The sequence below is a fragment of the Canis lupus genome, chromosome 15 (assembly GCF_048164855.1).
Source record: "Canis lupus baileyi chromosome 15, mCanLup2.hap1, whole genome shotgun sequence".
Classification (NCBI taxonomy): Eukaryota; Metazoa; Chordata; class Mammalia; order Carnivora; family Canidae; genus Canis; species Canis lupus.
Window position 1 is genome coordinate 48581399 of NC_132852.1, and position 25488 is coordinate 48606886.

Consider the following 25488-nt stretch of genomic DNA (forward strand, 5'->3'; position numbering starts at 1 on the left):
GAACATTCCTCGACATCTTAAAAGCCATCTATGAAAAGCCCACAGCAAATATCATTCTCAATGGGGAAGCACTGGGAGCCTTTCCCCTAAGATCAGGAACAAGACAGGCATGTCCACTCTCACCACTGCTATTCAACATAGTACTGGAAGTCCTAGCCTCAGCAATCAGACAACAAAAAGACATTAAAGGCATTCAAATCGGCAAAGAAGAAGTCAGACTCTCCCTCTTTGCCGATGACATGATACTCTACATAGAAAACCCAAAAGTCTCCACCCCAAGATTGCTAGAACTCATACAGCAATTCGGTAGCGTGGCAGGATACAAAATCAATGCCCAGAAGTCAGTGGCATTTCTATACACTAACAATGAGACTGAAGAAAGAGAAATTAAGGAGTCAATCCCATTTACAATTGCACCCAAAAGCATAAGATACCTAGGAATAAACCTCACCAAAGATGTAAAGGATCTATACCCTCAAAACTATAAAACACTTCTGAAAGAAATTGAGGAAGACACAAAGAGATGGAAAAATATTCCATGCTCATGGATTGGCAGAATTAATATTGTGAAAATGTCAATGTTACCCAGGGCAATATACACGTTTAATGCAATCCCTATCAAAATACCATGGACTTTCTTCAGAGAGTTAGAACAAATTATTTTAAGATTTGTGTGGAATCAGAAAAGACCCCGAATAGCCAGGGGAATTTTAAAAAAGAAAACCATATCTGGGGGCATCACAATGCCAGATTTCAGGTTGTACTACAAAGCTGTGGTCATCAAGACAGTGTGGTACTGGCACAAAAACAGACACATAGATCAGTGGAACAGAATAGAGAATCCAGAAGTGGACCCTGAACTTTATGGGCAACTAATATTCGATAAAGGAGGAAAGACTATCCATTGGAAGAAAGACAGTCTCTTCAATAAATGGTGCTGGGAAAATTGGACATCCACATGCAGAAGAATGAAACTAGACCACTCTCTTTCACCATACACAAAGATAAACTCAAAATGGATGAAAGATCTAAATGTGAGACAAGATTCCATCAAAATCCTAGAGAAGAACACAGGCAACACCCTTTTTGAACTCGGCCATAGTAACTTCTTGCAAGATACATCCACAAAGGCAAAAGAAACAAAAGCAAACATGAACTATTGGGACTTCATCAAGATAAGAAGCTTTTGCACAGCAAAGGATACAGTCAACAAAACTCAAAGACAACCTACAGAATGGGAGAAGATATTTGCAAATGACATATCAGATAAAGGGCTAGTTTCCAAGATCTATAAAGAACTTATTAAACTCAACACCAAAGAAACAAACAATCCAATCATGAAATGGGCAAAAGACATGAACAGAAATCTCAGAGGAAGACATAGACATGGCCAACATGCACATGAGAAAATGCTCTGCATCACTTGCCATCAGGGAAACACAAATCAAAACTACAATGAGATACCACCTCACACCAGTGAGAATGGGGAAAATTAACAAGGCAGGAAACAACAAATGTTGGAGAGGATGCGGAGAAAAGGGAACCCTCTTACACTGTTGGTGGGAATGTGAACTGGTGCAGCCACTCTGGAAAACTGTGTGGAGGTTCCTCAAACAGTTAAAAATATACCTGCCCTACGACCCAGCAATTGCACTGTTGGGGATTTACCCCAAAGATACAAATGCAATGAAACGCCGGGACACCTGCACCCCGATGTTTCTAGCAGCAATGGCCACGATAGCCAAACTGTGGAAGGAGCCTCGGTGTCCAACGAAAGATGAATGGATAAAGAAGATGTGGTTTATGTATACAATGGAATATTCCTCAGCCATTAGAAACGACAAATACCCACCATTTGCTTCGAAGTGGATGGAACTGGAGGGTATTATGCTGAGTGAAGTAAGTCAGTCGGAGAAGGACAAACATTATATGTTCTCATTCATTTGGGGAATATAAATAATAGTGAAAGGGAAAATAAGGGAAGGGAGAAGAAATGTGTGGGAAATATCAGAAAGGGAGACAGAACGTAAAGACTGCTAACTCTGGGAAACGAACTAGGGGTGGTAGAAGGGGAGGAGGGCGGGGGGTGGGAGTGAATGGGTGACGGGCACTGGGTATTATTCTGTATGTTAGTAAATTGAACACCAATACAAAAAAAAAAAAAAAAAAAAAAAAAGATGAGCCGCTTCCGCACAGCAAAAGAAAAACACAACAAAACTCAAAGACACCCTCCAGACTGGGAGAAGAGACGTGCAAATGACGCATCAGATAAAGGGCCAGCATCCAAGATCGCTGAAGAACCTCTGCAACTCTACAGCAGAGACCAACAATCCAATCCAAAAATGGGCAAAAGACACGAACAGAAAAGTCACGGAGGAAGACCTAGACGTACATGGCCAACAAGCACGCGAGACAATGCTCTGCATCACTGGCCATCAGGGAAATACAGATCAAAACCACAATGAGATCCCACCTCACAGCGGTGAGAACATTAACAAGACAGGAAATACCAAGTGTTGGACAGGATGCGCAGAAAGGGGAACGCTTTCAAAATGCAAAACTTTCAGAGGTAGCCATACTCACCTAATATGAACCAGGGCGGGGGGCGGGCTCCCGGCCAGGCTGGGGCACTTAGGGAGGGACCTGAGAGCGGGGAGTGGGGAGGGTGGCGGGGGGCGGAGGAAGAGCCAGGGCCTTGGGGGGGCTCCTGGGGCCCAGCAGCCCAGGCCCTCAAGCCACCGGTGCCTGCACCCTAACCCCTCTGAGCGCGCGCGCAGGGTCTCCGCGGCACCCTCCCTGGGCCCCGGGCAGGGGCCCCGCACCCTCCCTGAGCCGCCTGGAGGAGGCCCGGCCTGACCTGGAGGAGGCCCCGCCTGACCTGGAGGAGGCCCCGCCGCCACCCCCTCCGCCAACAGGTCCCGCCCCTCCCCCCCCCCCCCCCCCCCCCCCCCCCCCCCGCGCGCAGCCCTCTGCCCCGCACCCTGGCGGCCCAAAGGGTGTGGGTGTCGGCCCGGCTCGCCACGGTGGTGCCTCCGTGCGGCCCCCGAGGCCCGCTGTCCCCCGCGCGGTCCCTCCCGGGCACCCGCCGCCCACACGCGAGGGCCAGATGCCTCTCGCACAGCCACCCCGGGGCCCCTCACGCCTCCCGGGGCCCACGCCGACCTGCGCGCCCGTGGCCGGAGCTCGCAGCGCCGGGAACCGCGGGCCTGGAGCCGCGCAACCTCCTGCCACGGCCGCGGCGGGTCGGGTCGGGTCGGGTCGGGGTCGCCGCCTCTGCGCCCAGCTCCCCCCGCGGCCACGCCCGGGCCCCCTTCGGGTCAGCTGGGGGCAGCCCGGGGCAAGCTCCGGCCGCCCCCCCGCCCCCCCCCACGGAGGCCCGCCCCCCGCGGAGCCTAGAGGGGACCCGAGACCGCCTCTGCCTCCGCCCGCTAGTCTGGTCGGGGCCCCGGGGCGCAGGGGTCCGAGGCCTTGCGCCCCCGGCTCAGTCCCGAGGGACTCCTGCTCAGAGAGGCACGAAGCCTCTCTCGGGCTCTGTCTCTCCCTCCCTGTCTGGGGTCGGGCCCTGTCTCCCTCCCAGTCTCTCTGCCTCTGCCTCCCTCCCTCACTATCTCGGCCAGTCCCTCCCTGTCTCTGTGTCTACCTCCTTGTCTCTCGGTCTCTCACTTGTTTCCCTCCTTGTTTCATTATCTCCATCCCGTCTCTGTCTCTCCCTCACTGTCTCTTGGTCTGTCTGTCCCTCCCTCCCTGTCTCTGGATCCCTCCTTCCCTGTCCTGTGTCTCTGCCCCTGTCTTGGTCTCTCACCCCCGTCCTCTCAGTCGCTCCTCCCTGTCTCCATCTCTCTCTCCCTCCCTGTCTCTCGGTCTCCCCCTCACTTTCTGTCTCCCCACCCATCTCTATCTCTCCCTCCCTCCCTGTCTCTGTCCATTCCTCCACTTCTGTCTCTCCTTCCCTGCCTCGGTCTGTCCCTCCCTGTCTCTCCCCACCCGTCTCCACCTGTCCCTCCCTGTGTGTCTCCATCCCTGTCTCTGTCTATCCCTCCCTGGCTCTCTCGCCCTGTCTCTCGGTCTCTCCTCTCCCTTACTGTGTCTGGGTCTCCCTCCCTGGCTCTGGCTCTCACTCCCTGTCTCTTGGTCTCTCCCTCCCTGTCTCTGGGTCTCCCTCCCTCTCTGTCTCTCCCACGCTGTCTAGATCTCACCCTCCTTGTCTCTGTGTCTCCCTCTCTGTGTCTCGGTCTCTCCCTCCCAGTCTCTCGGCGTCTCCCTACCTGTTTCCCTGCCTCTCCCTCCCTGTCTTTCAGTCTCTGCCTCACCGTCTGTCTCTCCATCCCTGTCTGACTCTCCTTCCCTGTGTCTCTCTCTCCCCGCCGCCATCATAGGTAAAGATCACTTTTAAACATCAGGTAGTTGTGGCATCATAGAGGTCACAAATATATGCCTTTGGGAAAAAATGGGAAGAGTAAAAAAAAAAAAACAAAAAACAAAAAAACAAAAAAACAAAACAACCTCTTGATGTTATTATGCCTTAAATGCAGTAAGCTTTAAGCAACATAAAATATAGCACTTTAAAAAAGTTAACTTGGAAGTGAACGTGATAACCCCTGACAAACCATGTAGAGAACTCAAGAGTAGCTCCAGGGAAATAGTAATGTAGAAGATAACCAGTTTTATTAATTTTTCATAAAATGCATTACAGTAATTTACATAATGTGGTTTAAAAGTGCAAGGTCAAATAATTAGGGATGCCAGCATTAGAAAAAAAAAAGGGGGGGGAACACAGTTAATGATTCTGTTGGATTTCCTTTGTATATAATGCACTTTTCGGGACTGTGGTACAGTGTAACATTAAATGAAATGGTCAGAATTGTCACTCTTATCTTGTTCCTAAACTCCATCTAAAGACTTTGAATATTCTGGGCAGCCCAGGTGGCTCAACACTTTAGCGCCGCCTTTGACCCAGGGTGTGATCCTGGAGTCCCACGTCCCTGGAGCCTGCTTCTCCCTCTGCCTGTGTCTCTGCCTCTCTCTGTCTCTCATGAATAAATAAATAAAATCTTTAAAGAAAATAAAGACTTTCAATATTCTGTTATGATGTTTTCTAGGTCTCTTTACAGATAACCTTATCAGGTTTAGGAAATTTATTTAATTCCTAGTTTGCTAAGATAAGATCTTCTACCACACGTACATGTATATATATATACATAGATATATATTTTTTACAGAATGTTGCTTCTGTCTCTATTGAAATGGTCATGTAATTTTTCCTTTATTCTTTTAATATGATGAATTACAGGAATGATTTTCAAATGTTAGATGAACTCAGTATACCTAAAACAAAGCCAACTAGGTTGCAATTATATTGTCCAAAAATCAAAATACTACTGGATTTGGTTTCCTATTTTATTTCTTAGAATGTTCATTCATTTCATGGACGAGACTAGTCATTTTTTTATTCCTCATAAAACAAGTTGGAGAGAATACATTCTTTCATCATTCTCTGGACAAGGCTGCATTAATTTAAGGTGTTATTTTTACCTCCCCTATGTTGTTGATTCATCCATTGAGTCATCTGGGTCTGTAGTTTTCTTTGTGAGGAATTTACAAATCATGAATTTACATTAAAGGACTATTCTGGCTTTCTAGCTTACCTTATGCTAGTTTCAGTAAATTGTATTTTCTAAGAATTATTCTCTTTCAAGTAAAAATTTTCAAATCAATTGACAGATATTCTTTTCATAATTTTAAATGCTGTTAGAGGATGTACTGATGCTCCTCCTTTTAGCTCCTGGCATTGGTCGGGTGGGTCAGCTCTCAGTCACTCATAAAGGGATTTGTCAATTTACCAATCTTTTGAATGATTTGATTTTTGACATTATCTGCTTCATTAATGTCTGCATATGCTCATGGTGTCCTTTTCCCCACTTGAGGTTTATTCACTGATTTTTCTAATTTGAGATAAAGGTTTGATACATTGACTTTTTTTATTCTTGCTGTCTAATATATACATTTCATGATCTATAGATCTTCCTTTACAATATATTTAGGATATTATTTCTAATATTCAGATAAAAGTATATTCTAATATCCACTGGGATTTCTTCTTCAATGCTTTATTTACATTTATTTCTAACTGCTTATTTTGAAATAACTTTGAAGTTAAATCTGCCATGGTACAGAGAGGTATATCTTTACACAGCTTAGTTTTTTAAATAGACTCATCATAGCTCTTTAACACCGTAATAATAATCAGTATGCATTTTCTAAACACAGGGCATTGTTATGCAACCATATTGTAACGATTAAGAAAATGGACACGGAGATCATTCTCTCACCTTCTCTACACACCATATACCAGTTATACCATTTGTTTCAGTCCTCTAAATCATTTTCCCCTTCTAGTCCAGGCTGCAGTATAGGATCATGCTTTGCTGCATATAGCTTTCATATGAATTTCAGGTCTTCATTTTCAAGTATATGGAGAATTTTCTCCACCTATTATCTTCTAGATTTAACTGCATTGAGTTTACACCAAGACTTAATAGCATTTTAACCCTCTGAAATTTAAGACTGCCCTAACATAAGGTCAATTAATTTTTTTTTCATGTTTGAAAAGAATGCACATTATTATTGGGTGCAGTGTTCCTTAATGTCCACATAGTCTTTAGGTTATTTGAATCTTGGAGGGATATCCTGATTTTTAAATCTGCTTGTTTTGTCAATTATTGAAAATGTCAACATTTCCCACTCTATGGATTGGTCCATTCTAAGTTCTGTTACTTTTTGTTATATATTTTAAGGCTATGGGAATACATATTTAGAACTGCTCTATCTTTTAAATGAAGAGACCCCTCTATTGGATAAAGTGTCCCTCTTTATCTCAAGGCACTTTGATATAACAGCTTGCCTCTGATTAGTGTTATGTGGTGTATCTTTTTCCATTATTCTTTCTACATACTTAGGTTTTAGGTGCTCCTCTTATAAAAAGCAAATGGCAGATTTTCTATTCTCTTTCTTATCCAGGCCAAAAATCTTTTAATTTGGAACATTTTACCCATTTCCAGTTATAATTACAAATATATTTACAGATTTACCAACTTACCAAGTCCTTATTAAATCCCATCTGTTCTTTGTTTTTCTTTTTTGGCCTGTTTTTAGACTGCCTAATGATTCCACTTCCCCTCCCTGTTAACTCTGATAATCCTAGACACTTCTACTATTCTTTTAGTAATTACTCTAGGCATTACAAAATACAGATCTACACTTACTATCTAATACTAATTTGTACTTTTTTATCATCTTCTACGACTATCCATGAGTCTTACAACACAAACTCCATATTCTCCCAAAACATCTATTGTGTAATATACAAAAAACACTGTAAGACAAAATTTTTGTTTCCTAAGTCAACATTTATTTAGATTTACTCATACTTACCATTTTAATTGCTCTTCATTCCACCATTCATTAACTACCATTTCTCTTTTGCCTAGGTATACTGTAGTGAGGGTTACTGGGAATATATTATCCCAGTTTATTTTATCTGAAATGTCTTTCATTAATCTTCATTTTTAAAAAATGTTCAGAGTATAGAATTTTACTTTTGTAATTATTTTCTTTCTGTATTTTAAAAATATTTCTTTTTTTATCCTGCTGGAGTTTTATGGCTTCCTAAATATGGGCTAGACATCTTTCTTCAATATTACCACATTCTAAGCCATTATGTTATGTCTTTAAATGTTGCTGCCTTCCCATTCCCTCTCTTCTCCTTCTTGGCCCCAGTTACACCCGGTATTACTTCCACTTTCTATCTTTTTGTTTACCGTGCTTCATTCTGGGTACTTTCTTACTTTCCTTCTAGTTCATTAATTCTCTTTTCCAGCTACATCAAATCTGTTACAGCCACTAATGAGTTAGTTTCAGTTATGGTAATTTTCAGCTCTGGACTTTCCATCTCATTCTTTTTTATAGTTTTCATTTCTCCACCCACATTTCCATTTTGTCTCTTCAATATAAAAAGAGGTAGCCCTAAGGGTCTTTTTATATTATTTATTGTATCTGCCAGGTTTTGTTCATGTTGTCGAATCTCCTAGAATACTTGATTACTTCTAATTATGTGTTGGACCATTTTGCAAAGTTCATTACTGAATAAATCTGAGACACAGGATGATGTTTTTTCTCTTCAGGAAGGATTTATATTTAATTCTACCAGGTACATCTTGGGGCACCAGTATTATTTCAATTTACTTCATCTTTGGGTCCTGAAGAATTTGATGTTGAGGCTTCAGTCCCAGTCATGAACTATTTAGTACCAAATTCATCTTTACTTAAACAGTGTAGACTTTCAGAATTCCAAATCAAGGCAAGGAGGAGGAACCTTCAATCCCTGTAATCCCTATCTTCTCATTCTCAGCCCTGTGGCCTATCAGAAGTCCTGGTAAATGCATCAAAGAGGGAAAAAAGCTATTATTTTCTCTCCCCACTCCAATCTGGCCTCGTAATTCTTTACTACTAAGCTCTAGATTTTTTATCAATGACTTCTGTATTTTGTCCAGGTATTCTGGTTATCCTCACTGGTATGGTTTGGTACAAATTGTCTAGTCTGCCATTACTGGGACCTTGGATCATTTTTTCCCTTTTTCTTTTCTTTTTTAGTTTTTATTTAAATTCCAGTTAGTTAATATATGGTGTATCAGTTTTAGTTGTATAATTTAGTGATTCAACACTTAAATACAACACCCAGTGCTCATCACACCAAATGCAAACCTATCATCTATTTAACCCATCCCCTCACCCACCTCTCTGGTAACCAATCATCAGCTTCTGAGCCTAGACCATTTTAATCTATTTTGTTTATATTAATCAGAATCTTACTATTTAAATAAATCAGTGGCTGCTGACTCAAATGCCTATGGGAGGTCAGATTTAAAAATAAGCTTCTGAAAAAAAAAAAAATAAGCTTCTGCAGGAATTATGATGAATTGGGAAACCCGTGCCTCATTCTACAGAACACTGAAGTGAATTCCACTCAATGCTGACAGGAATATGGGGCTAACAAGTTCCATTTTCTCAAAAACCCAAAGACCCAAATTTTTTTTCTGAAGGTAAAATCTCCTCACTTTACAACACTGGCAACAAATTCCATTTATTTTCAAATAGTGTGCAGGCCAGTGGTTCTCAATTCAGGGTGATTTTGTTCTGCAGGGCATTTGGCAACATCTGGAGACATTTTCGGTTGTCACAACTGGGATGATGTCACTGGAATCCAGTGAATACAGGTCAAAAATGAACCTAAGCACCATACAATGAACCTGAAGCAACCCCCAGCCAACAAGTATCAACAGTGCCCAAGTTGAAACATCCTGGAACAAGCCAACATACTGCTGGCCAAAAAAACTTTATTTGTTGACTGCCATTTGGCTGGGGTTCCAGCAGTCCTCTATTCCTCATATAGCTTATTATAAATGTGGGTCTATAATTAAAGATGTCAGTACCTATGCTCTTTATGCTCTAATAACTGGCAGTCCCGGCATGCCAGTTTGTCACATGTTTCACAGTAAAGCTTTAGCTGTTCCTTCTTATGAAAAGGACAAAACACTGGTTGCTGGCTGGTCACACCCACTGCCTCTGTAGAAAATAATGGCAGGCCAAAAGAAGAAAATTAATGTAAGTGAATACTACATAATTATTAAATTGTTTTAAATTTGAATCCATTGAGATATAAAAGAGCTATAAACAGTTCCACCAACACCATCACTACTACCAGGCTTTATACATATTAAAATAGCATTGTACGGTGACAGATGGTAGCTACACCTGTGGTAAGCAGAGCATAATGTATAAACTTGTCAAATCACTATGTTGCACATCTAAAACTTATGTAACATTGTGTGTCAACTATACTTTCAATTAAAAAAAGAAAAAATATATTAAGTATTCTCAGCATTTTAGAAGGAAAACATAAATAAGTTTTTCTCTCCAGAAATTCAAATTAACCCAGGAGAAAAAGAAAAGTATGTAGTTAAAAATATGCTTTCTGTAAATCTGTAATTAATAAGTCTTTTTTTTTTTTTTTTTGTAATTAAGAAGTCTTAAGAAAATAGCCCAGGTTAAGTGAGTGTGAACCAACTAGATGTTTTCTACTTCAAATATGGGAGAAGAAGAAGGTTTTAAGTGGAATTCAGAAATATCTAATAAAAATGTATAAAGAATGTGTTGAAAAACTTATTTTCCCACTTTTGTAAAAATCCTTCCAGAGTATACCCATTAACACAGAAATAATCATAAAGTTTTCACTACATACTATTGTCCTCCATGTAACTTTAATATTCTTTCTTTCTTAAGAAAGAAAGCAGGGTTGGGGGGTAGAAGGAGGGAGAAACACAATCTCAAGCAGACTCCATGACCAGCATGGAGCCCAACAGGGGGCTGGATCTCACAACCTGAAGACCACAATCCAAGCCAAAATTGAGAGTCCACACTTAATTGACTAAGCCACCCACGTGCCCCAGCCATGTAACTTTTTAATGAGCAATGCTTATGTCATAATGTTAAATTAAAAAAAGAATACAAGTACATTTAATGATTAAATATAAATACCAGTTATCTCACTAATAATTATAGGTGAAATCCAAACATTTCAGAAATAATTCCACTTTCAGCAATAACCACCACTATTAGTAGCTTGGTATATGTTCTTCTGGCTGTTTTCTATTTATATTTAGCTATATACATTAGTAGGCACTTTGTTTTATAAAATTAAAAAATGACACAAACTATCTTATAAGATTTCTTAACTCTTAGATACCTTTCTTATTTTGAGAGACAGCATGCGTTCACACACACATTTGAGCAGAGGAAGGTCTGAGGGAAAGAGAGAACCTCAAGCAGACACCACCGCACTGAGTGTGAGGCCAATATGGGGCTCGACTCACGACCCTGAAATCATGACCTGAACCCAAAATCAAGAGTCAGATGCTTCACTAACTGAGCCACCCTAGTGCCCCTCTTAGATACCTTTCTGTGATAGTAAATATGTCGACTTATTTATTAACTGCATAGTATTTCATCAAATGAATATAAGCTCTGCACTGTTTCTCATTTTTTAATATTGTATGATAATGCTGAAATAAACATATAAAAGTATAAGTCATTGAATGTTTCCACAAATCAATTCCAAGTAGCACAACTGTTAGGTCAAAGGGTGATTTCTACAAACATACATGATCCTCAAAAAAAAACTTGTACCCATTTGTATTCTTAACAGTGTGGAGTGGCTATTGCCTACATTATTAACAGTGTTTTGTCAGTACTTTTAATCTTTGCCAATCTTACAGGAAAAAAAAAGATTTCACTATCTTTAGACATATTTCTTTAATAACTGAAACTGGACAACTTTTCACACTAATCAACCATTTGTATTTCTTCTAAGAATTGTCTGTTCACAACCTCTGCTATTTTTTCCAAGTGTCTTTCTTACCAATTTGCAGACACATTTGATACATTGCTTGCCAAAGATTTTAGAAATATTTTCTCCAGTCTGACTTGATTTATGTCATTTTCCCAAAAAGATCCTTAAAACATTTTACAGAAAAACGAATCTGATTTTATTTTATATGACTTTAGTTCTAAAGAACTGCTTCTAGAAAGGCTTTTTCCTAATTATAAAAAGGTTTATTTTTTTTCTTAGAGTGAACTTACATGGTTTCTCCTTTTAATATAAATTTTGTATTTATCTAAAATTTATTTTCACATAGAGTTTACCCTTGAACAACACAGGTTTTAAGTGCCTGGGTCCATACACATGGATTTTTCTTGATAAAAAACAGTATGGTTACTATAAATGTATTTCCTCTTCCTTTTAGTTTTCTCAACATTTTCTTTTCTCTAGCTTACTTTGTAAGAACACAATATAAATACACACACATACACTTCTTGCAAAATGTGTTCTAGGGTACCTGAATGGCTCAGTTCATTAAGCATCTGACTTCAAATCAGATCATGATCTCAGGGTCCTGGGATCTAGCCAGCATCAGCTCCCTGCTCAGTGAGAAGTCTGCTTGTCCCTCTGCCCCACCTCCCACTTGTGTGCACATGCCTGTGCTCTTGCACTCACACTTACTATCCCTCCCAAATAAAGCTTTTAAAAAACAGTGTATTAATTGACTTTTACCAGTAAAGTGGCACTGGTACTAGAAGCAGTTAACTGTAAAGTTCTGAAAAATCAAAGGTTCACAAAGTGGATTTTTGACTGTGGAGGGTTCAGCATCCCTAAGCCTCATGTTATTCAAAGGTCACCTGTACTATCAATATTTACAAAAACCTTATGTTGTATGCCAGCACGTAGAAAGAGTTCACGGACTCACATTTTCTGATCATAATAAAACTATACAGTTGAAACAGGGAACAAAAAAAAAAAAAAAAAGAAACAGGGAACAAACAAAAACTCCAAGCAATGAGAACACTTTTGTTTTCCTTTTAATGAATTCTTGGATTCAGAATAACCAGACTGTTAAGGAATTTGCTTTTTGCATTTAATATGCATTATGGCCTCCTTTCCATATCATTATTTATAATGCACCAAAGTAATAAATAACACAAAAATTCATAAGTCTAGGATTCAGAACCATAAATGCAGAATACTTAGATTTCTTTTTTAAACTAAGTAGGTTCTGCACCCAATGTGGGGCTTGAACTCACAACCTGGAAATCAAGAGTTGCATGCTCTACCACCCGAACCAGCCAAATGCCCCCATAAATGCAGAGTATTTAAAATATAGTAGAAATCAAAGTGGCAAATTATATCAAGCTTTAAACATTTATAATTCTACAAAAAATAAATATCAAGTATTTATGTCAAGGAAGTTAGTATTAGAACTTTAAAATAAAACTAAGGTAAGCTGGGAGAAATTAAAGAAAAATAATGAGCTAAAGATATACATAAAATATAATTAGATAAATTTCAGAGCAAATGTTTCTGTGGATAAAAACAAAAAGATAACGTACATCTAGTCAGATCCAAAAATAGGCAAAAATGTATTAAACTCATATGAGTTGGAAAGAAGGAAAATAACTGGAGAAAATTAGCAATATAGTAAAAGACTATTAAAAGCACAACACATCAAGACCAAATGCAATTAATTCTAGCAATGCAAAAATGGCTCACTATTATAATGTGAATATCCTAACAGCTCCCCTGTACCCTTCTCCTTAATGTGCATGTCATGTAGACATCACAATAAATAGAGTGACCATACATCTTTAGTTGGCTTAGGTCATTCTAGTTTGTGCCTACTATCCAACAATAACTATAGAGCTTCTGATTTAGGTAATTAGAATATCCTATCACCCATTTATAGACTTCCTTTACTTATTGAAGAATTTGGATCCTGACTCAGTCATCCTTCTAGTCCTCAATGTCATCATCACTCTGGATGATTTAGAAGTCCACATCGATTACCACAAAAAAACAAGGCTCTCAGACTTTCTCATCTCCGGAGACCTAAAACTCCATTAGAGCTCCTTACATCATGGTCTCACCTTAGACTTTTGACGGCCCATAAGTGCTCCATTTCTATAATCATAAATTCAAACATCTACTCTAATAACTTCAACTTTCTAACCTTCCAACTACTCTCCCTGGGGCTCAATGATTTCTAGGTTCTTAACAATTTCTTTCATTATCAACTTACACCATCAATTTCATTTCCTTTATACTGTGGAGGCCGAGAAAAATCAAGGCCATCCTACCTAAACTTGAGCATTCGCACAAGTACAGCCATCTTAGGCCCCTGTGAATAAGAGCTGAACTTTACGGGAAAAACTGCAGAATGTCCTCAATGTCCTCGGCAGGGAATCCCATATCAGAAAGACAACAGAGCTCAGAATTGCCCTTGGCAGAGAATCCCATATCAGAAAGACAACAGAGCCCACCCTGTGGTAGAAAGTCCCATATTAGAATGAGAATGGAGCTCAATGCCCTTGAAAGCCCCATATCAGAATGTAAACAGAACTTGAGAAATTCCTCCACCCCTTCTGAAAATCTCCTAGACCAGCCTATAAAAAACCCAGCTGTAACCCACTTCGGGGTCCAAGTCCCTGCTCCCCTGTGTCCGGTATACTTGGACCCAAGCTCCAGCTTGCTAATAAACCCTCGTGCGCTTGCATTGGTGTCGGCTCCTTGATGGTTTCTCGGATTCGCAATCTTGGGCACAACAATACAGTTTAAAAAAATCCTTCATTTAGTAAATGCCATTATTTTTACCTCTCACTCTATTGAACTTCTCCAACACCTATCTAGATAAACCCCAATCCTAGGTAAGTTCGATTCTTCTCTATACCTACAAGTACACTGCTGAGGCCTGATGGAGGAAGTTTTATTTTATTTTATTTTATTTTTAAGATTTTTGTTTATTTACTCATGAGAGGTGGAGGTGGTGGGCAGAGGGAGAAGCAGGCTCCTCTGAGAGAAGAGAGCTCGATGTAGGATTCGATCTAGGACCCCAGAATCATGAACTGAGCTGAAGGCAGACGCTTAACTGACTGAGCCACCCAGGCACCCCTCGAGGGAGGAAGTTTTAAGGCCTGTATATGCAATGTAACATTGATGCTACCAAACTGTTTCGGAAGCTGGAGCTCTCTTTTAACTGGAGTCATTTCAAGTATTCCCCACATTCCTTACCTTTTAATCCTGTTTCCTCTGCTCTGTTTTTCAATAGATGGCTGAATTCACAAAAAAAGAGACAAGTCTTTCTAGCACTAATCTATTTAATTTATCCGAATCTATACTTGGCCTCTTCTCTTTTTGTCTTTTCCTCATCAGTGTCCTCAGAAATTATAATCCCACTTCCCTTGTCACCAGACTCCTAGCCTCATCTCTTATTCCTCCTCCCCCTGAATCTTACTCTCCAGCTATATTCAACTCTCTCTCTCTCTAGATATTTGTGCATGTACTTCACTTTTCCCCACTCCTCTCCTTCCTGTGATAAAACTCTATTTCTCCTTCAAGCCCCAGATTTCGCTTCCAACCTAAATCCCCAAATCTTGAGTTTGGGGCTTCTTTCATGTGCTTCTACAGAACTTATGAGGCCAATTTGTTTGTAGCTTTCATCATACTAATAACTCCTGTGGGGCAAAATTATCTGTTTTATTCACTTTCCATCTCTAATGCACAGCAAAGTTCCTTCGAATACAGAATAGATCTATGAATACTGGTTGACTTGAATTAAAGGCAATAAAGCAAAAATTAAAACCAAAAAATAATTTTTTAAACAAAACTATATTAATGAGCCATAAAAACAAATGAAGTGTGATAAACACTACAACATAGATAAAAGCTGAAAATATTGTGATATAAGTCAGACAACAAAGGACAAATGCTATTTGATTCCACTTGCAGAAATAAGCAAATTCGAACAGACAGATTAGAAGTCCACGGGGTAGAGGAAAGTGGGGAATAAGCATTAATATATAGTGGGTATTGTTTCTTCCTGAAATGATGAAAAAACTTTAGAAACAGGCAGTGGTGACAGCTTCATAACATTGTGAATGCCATTAATGCACTGTACACTGATAAAATGAATGTGTATATTAATGAATTATACACTTAAAAATGGTTTAAATGGCAAGTTTTAAGTTACATATATTTTACTATAATAAAACAAATTATTAGTAAACTTTACATTTTAAGTCATACAATAAAAACTGAGAAACTGTAAGTCACATAAAAGGCAGAGCTTCTTTAGTTATCTACATATCAAATATCACAAAACAGGTTTTCCATAATGGTATCAGGCTTATAAATTTTTATTAAGCCCACCTCTTGTCATACCTTAGAAACAAGATAAGTAATAAGAGAAGCTAAAAAAGTTTAAAAAGCAACTCTTTTTTTCTTCCATTTCCTATACATTTACACCAAATTATAGCATTTAAACGAAAAGGGGGATTGGGAGTATGAATCAATATAAGGCAGAAAAATTTTATATCTACTCATATTCAACAACATTTAGAGGTCTTCAAATTTCAATTACAATACAGACCTCCTTATATTAAAAAACAAGAATGCATTTAACACTTACAATGGTATCAAAACAAAGCCAGGAAAGGAAGATAGAAAAGAGGGGGAAGGTTAGAGACCAAAAGAGATTAAAGCCAGTTTATTACCTGGAGATACTTCCTCCTTCTGTCTTAGTGTGGTCTTTTGTGAACTTCACTCTTTGATGAGCTCTGATGCATATCTTGCAGAGCCACTCAACACATTCTACACAAAACCCATTAGCTTCTGCATTATCCTCACAGCTTGTGCATACCTAATAAAAGAAACATGTCACATCAATTTTTAAGAAAAACAAAAAGGTGGTCAAAAAACTAGTCATATATTGGGACGCCTGGGTGGCTCAATGGTTGAGTGTCTGCCTTTGGCTCAGCGCATGATCCTGGAGTCCCAGGATCAAGTCCTGCATGAGGCTCCCTGCATGGAACTTGTTTCTCCCTCTGCCTCCCTTTCTGTGTCTCTCAAGAATAAAGAAAATCTTAAAAAACAAAACAAAACAAAACCTACTAGTCATATAAAAATGATATACCACTCATACTGGACTCTATCAGCTATCCTGACAGTATTTGTAAATTTAAACTGACATGTTTTAAAATATAAACATATGAAATGGAAATATGGCATTGTTCTTCATTCAATATATCAAATATTCCAGGCACTATGTTAAGGTACAATGATGGAAAAGCAAACATGGGTCCTGCCCTTATGATACCGAGTCTTGTGGATAGGAGTGTGGGTTGATATTCCAGTTGCCCACTTAGTAGTTAAGTAGTCTTGGGCAGGTTACTTAGAATGCTTATCTTTATTTTTTTTAATTTTTTATTTATTTATGATAGTCACACACAGAGAGAGAAAGAGAGAGAGGCAGAGACATAGGCAGCAGGAGAAGCAGGCTCCATGCACCGGGAGCCCGACGTGGGATTCGATCCCGGGTCTCCAGGATCGCGCCCTGGGCCAAAGGCAGGCGCCAAACCGCTGCACCACCCAGGGATCCCACATAAAATATTTTAAATGGAAGAATAAAGGAGATTAAATGGCTGCCTATAGGATAGAGAAGAAATAAGGTATATGGGTAGATTAAACAGCAATAGAAGCTTGAGTTCTCTCAATACACTGTTTTATAGATTTTACTTTAGAACTATAGAAATGTTTTATATATAGTCCTACAAATTTAAATTTAAAAAATTAAATCTCTAAACCAAATGCAAAAGAAACAAATGAATCTGCCTATCAAGTGGTGGCTTAAATATTGAGAGAATTATTTATTTCAAGTAACTTTAGAATATTACACTGAATGTTAACTAATACATTTTTTTAAAAGATTTTTAAAAATACGGATTTGATTGACTATTTCCTATGCATACATGTAAGTAATTGCTGGCTTCCTTGCTTTCTATTTTGACAGAAACCGCTCCATAACTTCTACTTTCAGTACCAACTCTATTCTTCCATAGTCTTACTCCACAAACCATATTCATGCTGAGCTGGTTCCATATTAGATTCTTTTATTTATTTATTTTTTTTAGATCTTATTTATTTATGCATGAAAGAGAGAGAGAGAGGCAGAGACACAGGCAGAGGAGAAGCAGGCTCCATGCAGGGAGCTAAACCGCTGAGCCACCAGGGCTGCCCCCCATTATTAGATTCTGACAATAGATGGTGCTGGAGGAGTACTGCAGTGTCAGAGGAAGAAGGCACTTCATCATCTTATTTGTCTATTTGCTTGCATTTTCTGTGTATATCACACCAATCCATGAACTTCACCCCGTGATGGCAAGTGTATTCCCACAGTAGCGCTTAGCCCTGGTTTGCAGTGTTGTTAATCCTCACAGAACCAGCTTTGGAGATACTACCACCACAGGCCTACTCCTGCTCTGCTAAGCTCTGTGGTCCCAGGGCCAAAAGCTCAGACACCAACATGAGCTGAGCCAAGCAACCTCTTCAGATGTTTGAACTGATGTTCTACAAGACCCTTCTAACTTTGACTCTCTTTGTTCTCTGAGCTGCTTCTTTATAGTTGCTAGCTCTATGATACTTTTAAGTATTTTTTATTCTTTCAGTAAACAAGTTTTATCTAGTAAACAATTCTTATTTTTAAGAATTAAGATAGTTCCTGATTGTACCAAAACTAATATATCCTATAACATATATTATATTTCGAGAAAACAAATAATGATGTCAATGTAATTAAGAACCAAGATTTCCAATGTCAGATTAAGTGAGATAAAATCAAAAAAGACCTACAAATCTAAACTGGACTTATAAATATCAATATGGTGTAGTGGTATATTTGCTTTTTCTTTCCTAGATAGGCTGCTTGTCTTTTTTCCGCAATTAGACACCCATTACCTCACATGGAAGCACATTTTATTTATGGAGAGTACACTATTGAGCCAAATGAAATCTATTTCTCTTCTTAAGGTCTTCTAGCTACAAGAATCTTAGAAATAGATGTTATATCCTCTTCTCAGTAACTTCTCATGAGCCTCAATCAGGCTATCAGTTTGCTTAGGAGTGGAATACATTCACATTTCATAATCACACTTTATTCCCTCTGCCGAATTTGAGTTTTCAGCACATCTATGACTCTCCTGATAATTGGGCAGTCTTCTCAGTACTATTCACATGACAGGGCAGGGAAGGGGAACAGTGAGCCTTCTGTGATCCTCAGCAGGGTCAAGGTAGAACCTCAAAGACTGGCTGAACTGGAGAGGATAATGGTCATCCTATGGGAAAGCCCCGAAGGCACGGCTACAACCCTTATTTCTCACATACTCTATAGGACACCAGGTCAAACTATTAGTTCTGTGGAAAAAATAACAGCAACAGAAACATGACTTTGGACATTTGGGATCACATAAAACGAATAACTGTACACTGAATTTTTACACTATCATCTGGTGGTTTTGGCACTAGGGGGGACATGGTTTTAATTTTTTTGGTACAGCCACTTGCTGTCAGAGCTTCTCGGGTCATTTCTCACATTTTTGCTCCAGAAATCTGTTCACTTGGTTAATACATTAATACACTAAGACTAAACTTGCTTACTTTTCTGTTAAACATTTGCACCATCACTTTTCTAAAATCCTAGCCTTCTTAAGAACACTAGTTTCCTTACTAAGCTTAACAGTTTTCTATCATCTAATACTTACTTTGTATTCTGTTTATCCCCTTCCCTGACACTTAAAGATTTCAGAGACTCTCTCTATTGCAGATCCTTAAAATTTCGTGTGTTTGAGGTTGATGAGCTTCTTAATAAAAAGATGCTTTAGAGAGGATCCTTTGCCTGTTCCCCAGGAGACACTACGTGGCCTAAATTCAAGACCAAACCTGATGGACTTGTTCATTCTTTTTTATTCAAATGTAATTAACATAGTGTTATATTAGTTTCAGGTGTACAATTGTATGATCCAACAATTCTATACATCACTCAGTGCTTGATACAGTTAAGTGCAGTCACTTCTCTTTTTTCAATAAAAAGTATTTGCTAAATCATTCTCCTGCAAGGCCTAGAAATATGACCAACTCAGTGGTGATGAGTACCCTTGGCACCCATACTGTGGTCTCCAGATAGATAGCATTTCCAGCTAAAAGGAATCAAAGCCCCTAATATCTTGTGAAAAGAGAAAGGAAGGGAGATAGCAGTGACTACTGCAATTGTATCAGAATGACTCAGGAATCAATGTGAGGCTCCTTTTGCCAAGATGGCACAATTTGAGCATCAATAAAAACAACTACTACAACATATTTTGTGTTAAAAATCCATTAATTCATAATAACACACACGTACACACAACGTGTGTAGTCAACCTCTGAAGAATGCTAAGAAACTAGGTTACTACTCTAAAAATCAGCAAATAAAGGAAAAATAAATCAAGTGTTTAATCTACCTTTCCTTGATAACCAAAGAATAAATGAAGGAAGCCTTTGGTTTCTCTTCCAGTTAAGAAAAACGGGAAATCACAGAATGAGAATGTCACAATTTTCCAAGTGCCTAATATAATATGGGATTGTGGCAATGATAATTAATGGCCACTGACATCAGAAAAAAGAAAGAGAACCAAACTCCTATGCCTCCTGATTGAAGTACACTCAGACATATGGATGAAAGTATTTTTTTAATATTTTATTTATTTATTCATGAAAGACACAGGTAGAGAGAGAGGCAGAGACACAGGCAGAGGGAGAAGCAGGCTCCATGCAGGGAGCCTGACGTGGGACTCGATCCTGGGTCTCCAGGATCACACCCTGGGCTGAAGGCGGCACTAAACCGCTGAGCCACCAGGGCTGCCCAGATGAAAAGTATTCTTACACCACGACCCCCTCATCCAATGGAACCTGAAACTAAATCAGTCTCTACATTTTTATTGCCAGTGTACATAAGTGACTTTATGAAGATGGTCAGCAAAATGCAGAATAAGGCTAACTTTACATGACTAAGACCCAGTTTATCTAACAAATAGGTTAAAAGGGAGGAAAAAGAAAACCAATAAAGTGAAAAGGTAATTTGAGATTAATTAAAATATAGGATTGAGACGTCAATTGTGTAGACCTTATTGGATCCTTACAAACCACTGTTTTAAAAAAAGAAACCACAACAATTAGATACGTTATCACTGGATGTTTGATATATTAAGGAATAACTAATTTTTTTTTACATATGAAATCAATGTGGTTATGTTTACAAAACTTACTTCCCCATAGAAAATGACTTATGGGTTAGAGGATATAATGTCTGGGAATAACTTCAACAAAATATAATGTGTGGTGTGGTCAGGGGGAGGGTGCTGTCAGGTTAAACATAAAACAAGAATTGATGACTACTAAGCTAGTAACCTGTACATGGGAGTCAAGTGAAACTGTCCCTCTCCTGGTAATGCTTAAAATTATCTATAACAAAAAGGTTTTAAACTTCTTCAGCTACAAACTTTCCTCAGAGCTCCAGTTTGACCATGGATGACATTACCTTAGTCTTATAGGCAAACTCAATCATATTCAAAACCAATTCTCTAACCACTTCTCTGCCCCCTTTCTCTCTGTGAAAAGCACCACCATCCTAGTAATGGGGTTCCTCTCACTTCCACATCCAATCAGGTATATCAAGCCCTGTGTAGACTTCTTCCCTTCCTTTCCTTATTGCCACCAGACTAGTTCAGATCTCTCTATCTTTTGTCTAGTGCTTCCTTCATCCCACATTATCATCTCTCCCATCTTCATGGGATATTCCCATAAATATTCCCATGATATTCCCATGCATAGTCCCAAAATATTCCTCCAAGTACCCTATTCCTGAACCAGGTTTAACACCCTCCCCCTCACTTATCTACAGCAAACATGTCAATTTGGACTTTGTCTCTAGTTTAATGGATCATAACTTCTTCCTATTATGTTTCTGTGACAAAAACAGAGTAACTAAACTTACCAAAACTAATATTATACAGAGGCATAAAGCAGCTTCTTAAATGTGTCCTTCACATTAGAATCCCTTCTATTCTCTGGGGTATTTGGGTGGCTCAGCAGTTGAGCATCTGCCTTCGGCTCAGGGCGTGCATGATCCCAGGGTCCCAGGATCAAGTCCCACTTCAGGCTCCCTGCATGGAGCCTGAAGTTCCCTGCTTCTCCCTCTGCCTGTGTCTCTGCCTCTCTCTCTGTCTCTCATGAATTAATGAATAAAATCTTAAAAAAAAAAAAGAATCTTTTCAATTCTCATCTTATCATCATCAATTCATATTGGATAATAACTATTCTGTTGATAATACTGCTTTACTTTTGAATTTCCTGGACTGAGCATTCACATGCATTACTACAGTTCATCTGATAAAGTGATGTAACTAACAAAGTATATCTAGTATAAATATAATCACATATGAAGCAAAGTGACATGACAATCTGGAAGACAAAAAAGAAAAATCACTGGTATTCACAGGGGAACTTTCAGAGTCTTAAGTACTTCGCACTGTAGCTGACATAATTACATTTTCATTCTTTAAAGCTGGTTCCACAACAATTAGAAAGTTTATTCCCTGCACCAAGCCCTGTTTAAAGTTACTGTTTAAAATATTACATAATTATTGATAGACATAATGGTCAATGTCAAACACCTTTTATTTTAGAGTCTGTCAGGAGTTTAGGATGTCTCAATAGAAGGAAGCAAAACATTTAAGACTTAATTAATACGCTTACCTGATTAGACTTTTCTACTGTACTGCTGGGAACCTCAGTAGTGTCCTTCACAAAAAAGTTATCTATGTTGTCTCTCTCTGCACACTCTTGGCTGCAAACTGGACATCGAATGACTCCAACTGGGAAAAACAAAATTGCGTTCTAAGATTTTTTTGGTTTCCACAGCATAACGATTTCATTGTCTGTATATAACTGTAAAATGATCATGGCAGTAAGTTAACATCTGCCACCACGCAGTTACAAAAATTTTTTTCCTGTGATAAGATTTTTCAAGATCCACTCTTCTAGCTTTTTAAAAAAATGTACATTCAATTTACCAACATATAGTGTAACACCAGTGCTTATCACATCACATGCCCTCCTTAATGCCTGTGACCCAATTACCGCAGCCCCCCACCCACTTTCCCTTCAGCAAACTTGTTTCCCAGAGTTGAGTCTCTCATGGTTTGTCTTCCTCTATTTTTCCCCCATTCAGTTTCCCTTCCTTCCTTTACAGTCCCTTGCACTATTTCTTTTATTTCATACATAAGTCAAAACATGTGATAACTGTCTTTCTCCAGTTGACTTATTTCACTCAGCATAACACCCTCCAGTTCCTTCCACGTCAATGTAAAAGGTATTTTTCCTTTCTGATGGCTGAGTAATATTCCATTGTACATATACACCACATTTTTATCTATTCATCTGTCAAAGGACATCGTGGCTCCTTCCACAATTTGGCTATTGTGGACACTGCTGCTATGAACATTGGGGTGCAGGTGTCCCCTCATTTCACTACATCTGTATGTTTGGGGTAAATACCCAGTAGTGCAATTGCTGGGTCATAGTTCTAGCTACTTTCAAATAAGCAATATAATATTATTAACTACAGTTACCATGCTGTACATTACAACCCTATGACTTATTCATTTTATAACTGGAATTTTGTACCTTTGACCCTCCTCATTCTTTATCCGCTCATGACACTTTACATCTTAGGCAATCACAATTTGTTCTCTATATCCATGAACTCTCATTATAAATTTAAATACAAATATACTAAGCACTAAATGAGCACATCTCATTCAAATTGTAACCGGGTTCTTTTATAATGTCCACTCTCTTCCAGGTCATACCTGCTATTACTTAACACAAAGCAATTCAGTGTGTGTGTGTGTGTGTGTGTATACATACACACACACATACACGTATGTACACATATACATATATCTTACACTTAATTTAATAATGAATAATACTTCATTATTTTAAATGATATGCCCCTTCAATAACCCCATGCTGCTCTTTTTATTGTTTAGTAATTTCCCCTGGTAGTGGTTTTCAAATATGGATGTGCAGAACAATGTGGGAGATTTTTTTTTAAAAAATAGAGACTTCTGGAATCCCTGGGTGGCCCAGCGGTTTGGCGCCTGCCTTTGGCCCAGGGCACGATCCTGGAGACCCGGGATCGAATCCCACGTCAGGCTCCCGGTGCATGGAGCCTGCTTCTCCCTCTGCCTGTGTCTCTGCCTCTCTCTCTCTCTGCCTCTCTCTCTCTCTCTCTGTGACTATCATAAATATAAATAAATAAATAAATAAATAAATAAATAAATAATAAAAATATGTTGCTTAAAACCATATAGACCTAGGTGCCTCCTTTGGATTGATTACTCTATAACCCCTAAAACCTTTTGAGCCTCCATTTCCTCTTCTGTAAAACAACAGTAAATGATAATCATAATAGTAGTTACCATATTGTGAGTTTCCTGTGTTCCAGTTGTGCTACATGTTTCACACTCATCAGAATAAATTTGAGGTAGGACTGTTCTAAGGATTCTATGAATAAATGTATAAAAAGGGCCTAATGATGTCAAGCTGGTTACTTGGTAAGCCTGTGCATTATAATTAAAATCAGATAACAGGGGACTCCTTCTGAAAGGATCAGCATGACTTCATCTATCTGATTTCCTCAAAGTATGATCTACTAATGCTACAAATGAATTCAGGTTAATAAAGGCACCTCTACCTAAAAGTACCAGTAGGAAAAGAAAGTGCATAACTAAAAGTAACAATGGGAATCAATGTTGAATGTATCTTAAATTTGTGTCTCAAGTTTCATTCCAACCACACAATTTAAGAGTACAAGAAAAACAAGACACTGCATACTATATAGTAAGTAACTGAATGCCTGTATGAAAAAAGGGGTTCTTTTGACACGCCATCCTGGGAAGAATGGGAATACTATAAAAACATAATTCAACTCCCATTTTTGAAAGGGAAAACGTGAGATCCAAAAGGCAAGCAGGTAGTCAACTTTAAAGAGAAAAGGAAATGGATCTCACAAATGCTATAAATTGCTTCTTTTAGCTAATACCAAAAGTAAGAATATGGAGTATGTGCTGGGGAGAAGCTAAACAAGGAAATCACCTATTAAAAAATTCACACTTCAGTATTATATTTTTCTGCATTTTAAAGGAAAAGGACTAAATGATGCTCTGTCCATGGTCCTATCGATGCCACTGATGTATACATCCTACTTAAACATAGATACATACACATGTATTTAACAAAAGACCTAATTAAACGTTATCTACAAGAAATCCAATTAAATATGCACACAGTTTAAAAAAATAAAAAGGACAAAAACAGATACACATTCAACAATAAGCCTATAAAACCTGGAAGACTTTACCAGATATAAAGTGGGACAATATATTATGATAAAGGGGTAAATTCCTTACAAAGACATAAACAACTTGAACAAAAGAATCAAATAACTTGATGCAAATGATGTTTAAAGAATACCCAATGATAGCAGAATACATATTAACTGTGTCTGGAATATATACCCAGAAATATCATATGTTGTGCAACAAAACAAGTATGAATAAATTAAAAGAACTAAAAACGCAAAACATTGTTCCATGATCACAATGAGATTAACTCAGAAATTAGAAATAGAACTGGAAAATCCCCAACTACGTGGAAATTGAACAACTTATTTCTTTTTTTTTTTTTTTTTTTTTACTTATTTATGATAGTCACACAGAGAGAGAGAGAGAGAGAGAGAGAGAGAGAGAGGCAGAGACATAGGCAGAGGGAGAAGCAGGCTCCATGCACCGGGAGCCCGACGTGGGATTTGATCCCAGGTCTCCAGGATCCCACCCTGGGCCAAAGGCAGGCGCCAAACCGCTGCGCCACCCAGGGATCCCGAAATTGAACAACTTATTTCCATGTTGATTAAAAAAAAAAACAAAAATCAACGATCTAGGAAACTTCTA

General features: G+C 38.8%; 1 protein-coding gene across 3 annotated transcripts in view; it reads right to left on the bottom strand.

The window, feature by feature from the left end:
* Positions 1-4523: 4523 nt before the first annotated feature.
* The window catches only part of PGBD2 (piggyBac transposable element derived 2), an 89786-nt gene continuing 68821 nt past the window's right edge, over positions 4524-25488 (bottom strand). Inside the window, exons 5-7 of one of the 3 annotated variants that reach the window (XR_012007878.1) lie at positions 22229-22347; positions 16156-16301; positions 4524-9621 (exon numbers count right to left, since the gene is read on the bottom strand). The gene's annotated coding sequence lies outside the window, so the exon portion shown is untranslated. Of the gene's footprint in view, positions 9622-12455; positions 16302-22228; positions 22348-25488 lie in introns of those variants that run through there. The other 2 variants (XR_012007877.1, XR_012007876.1) reach the window with 2 other exon arrangements.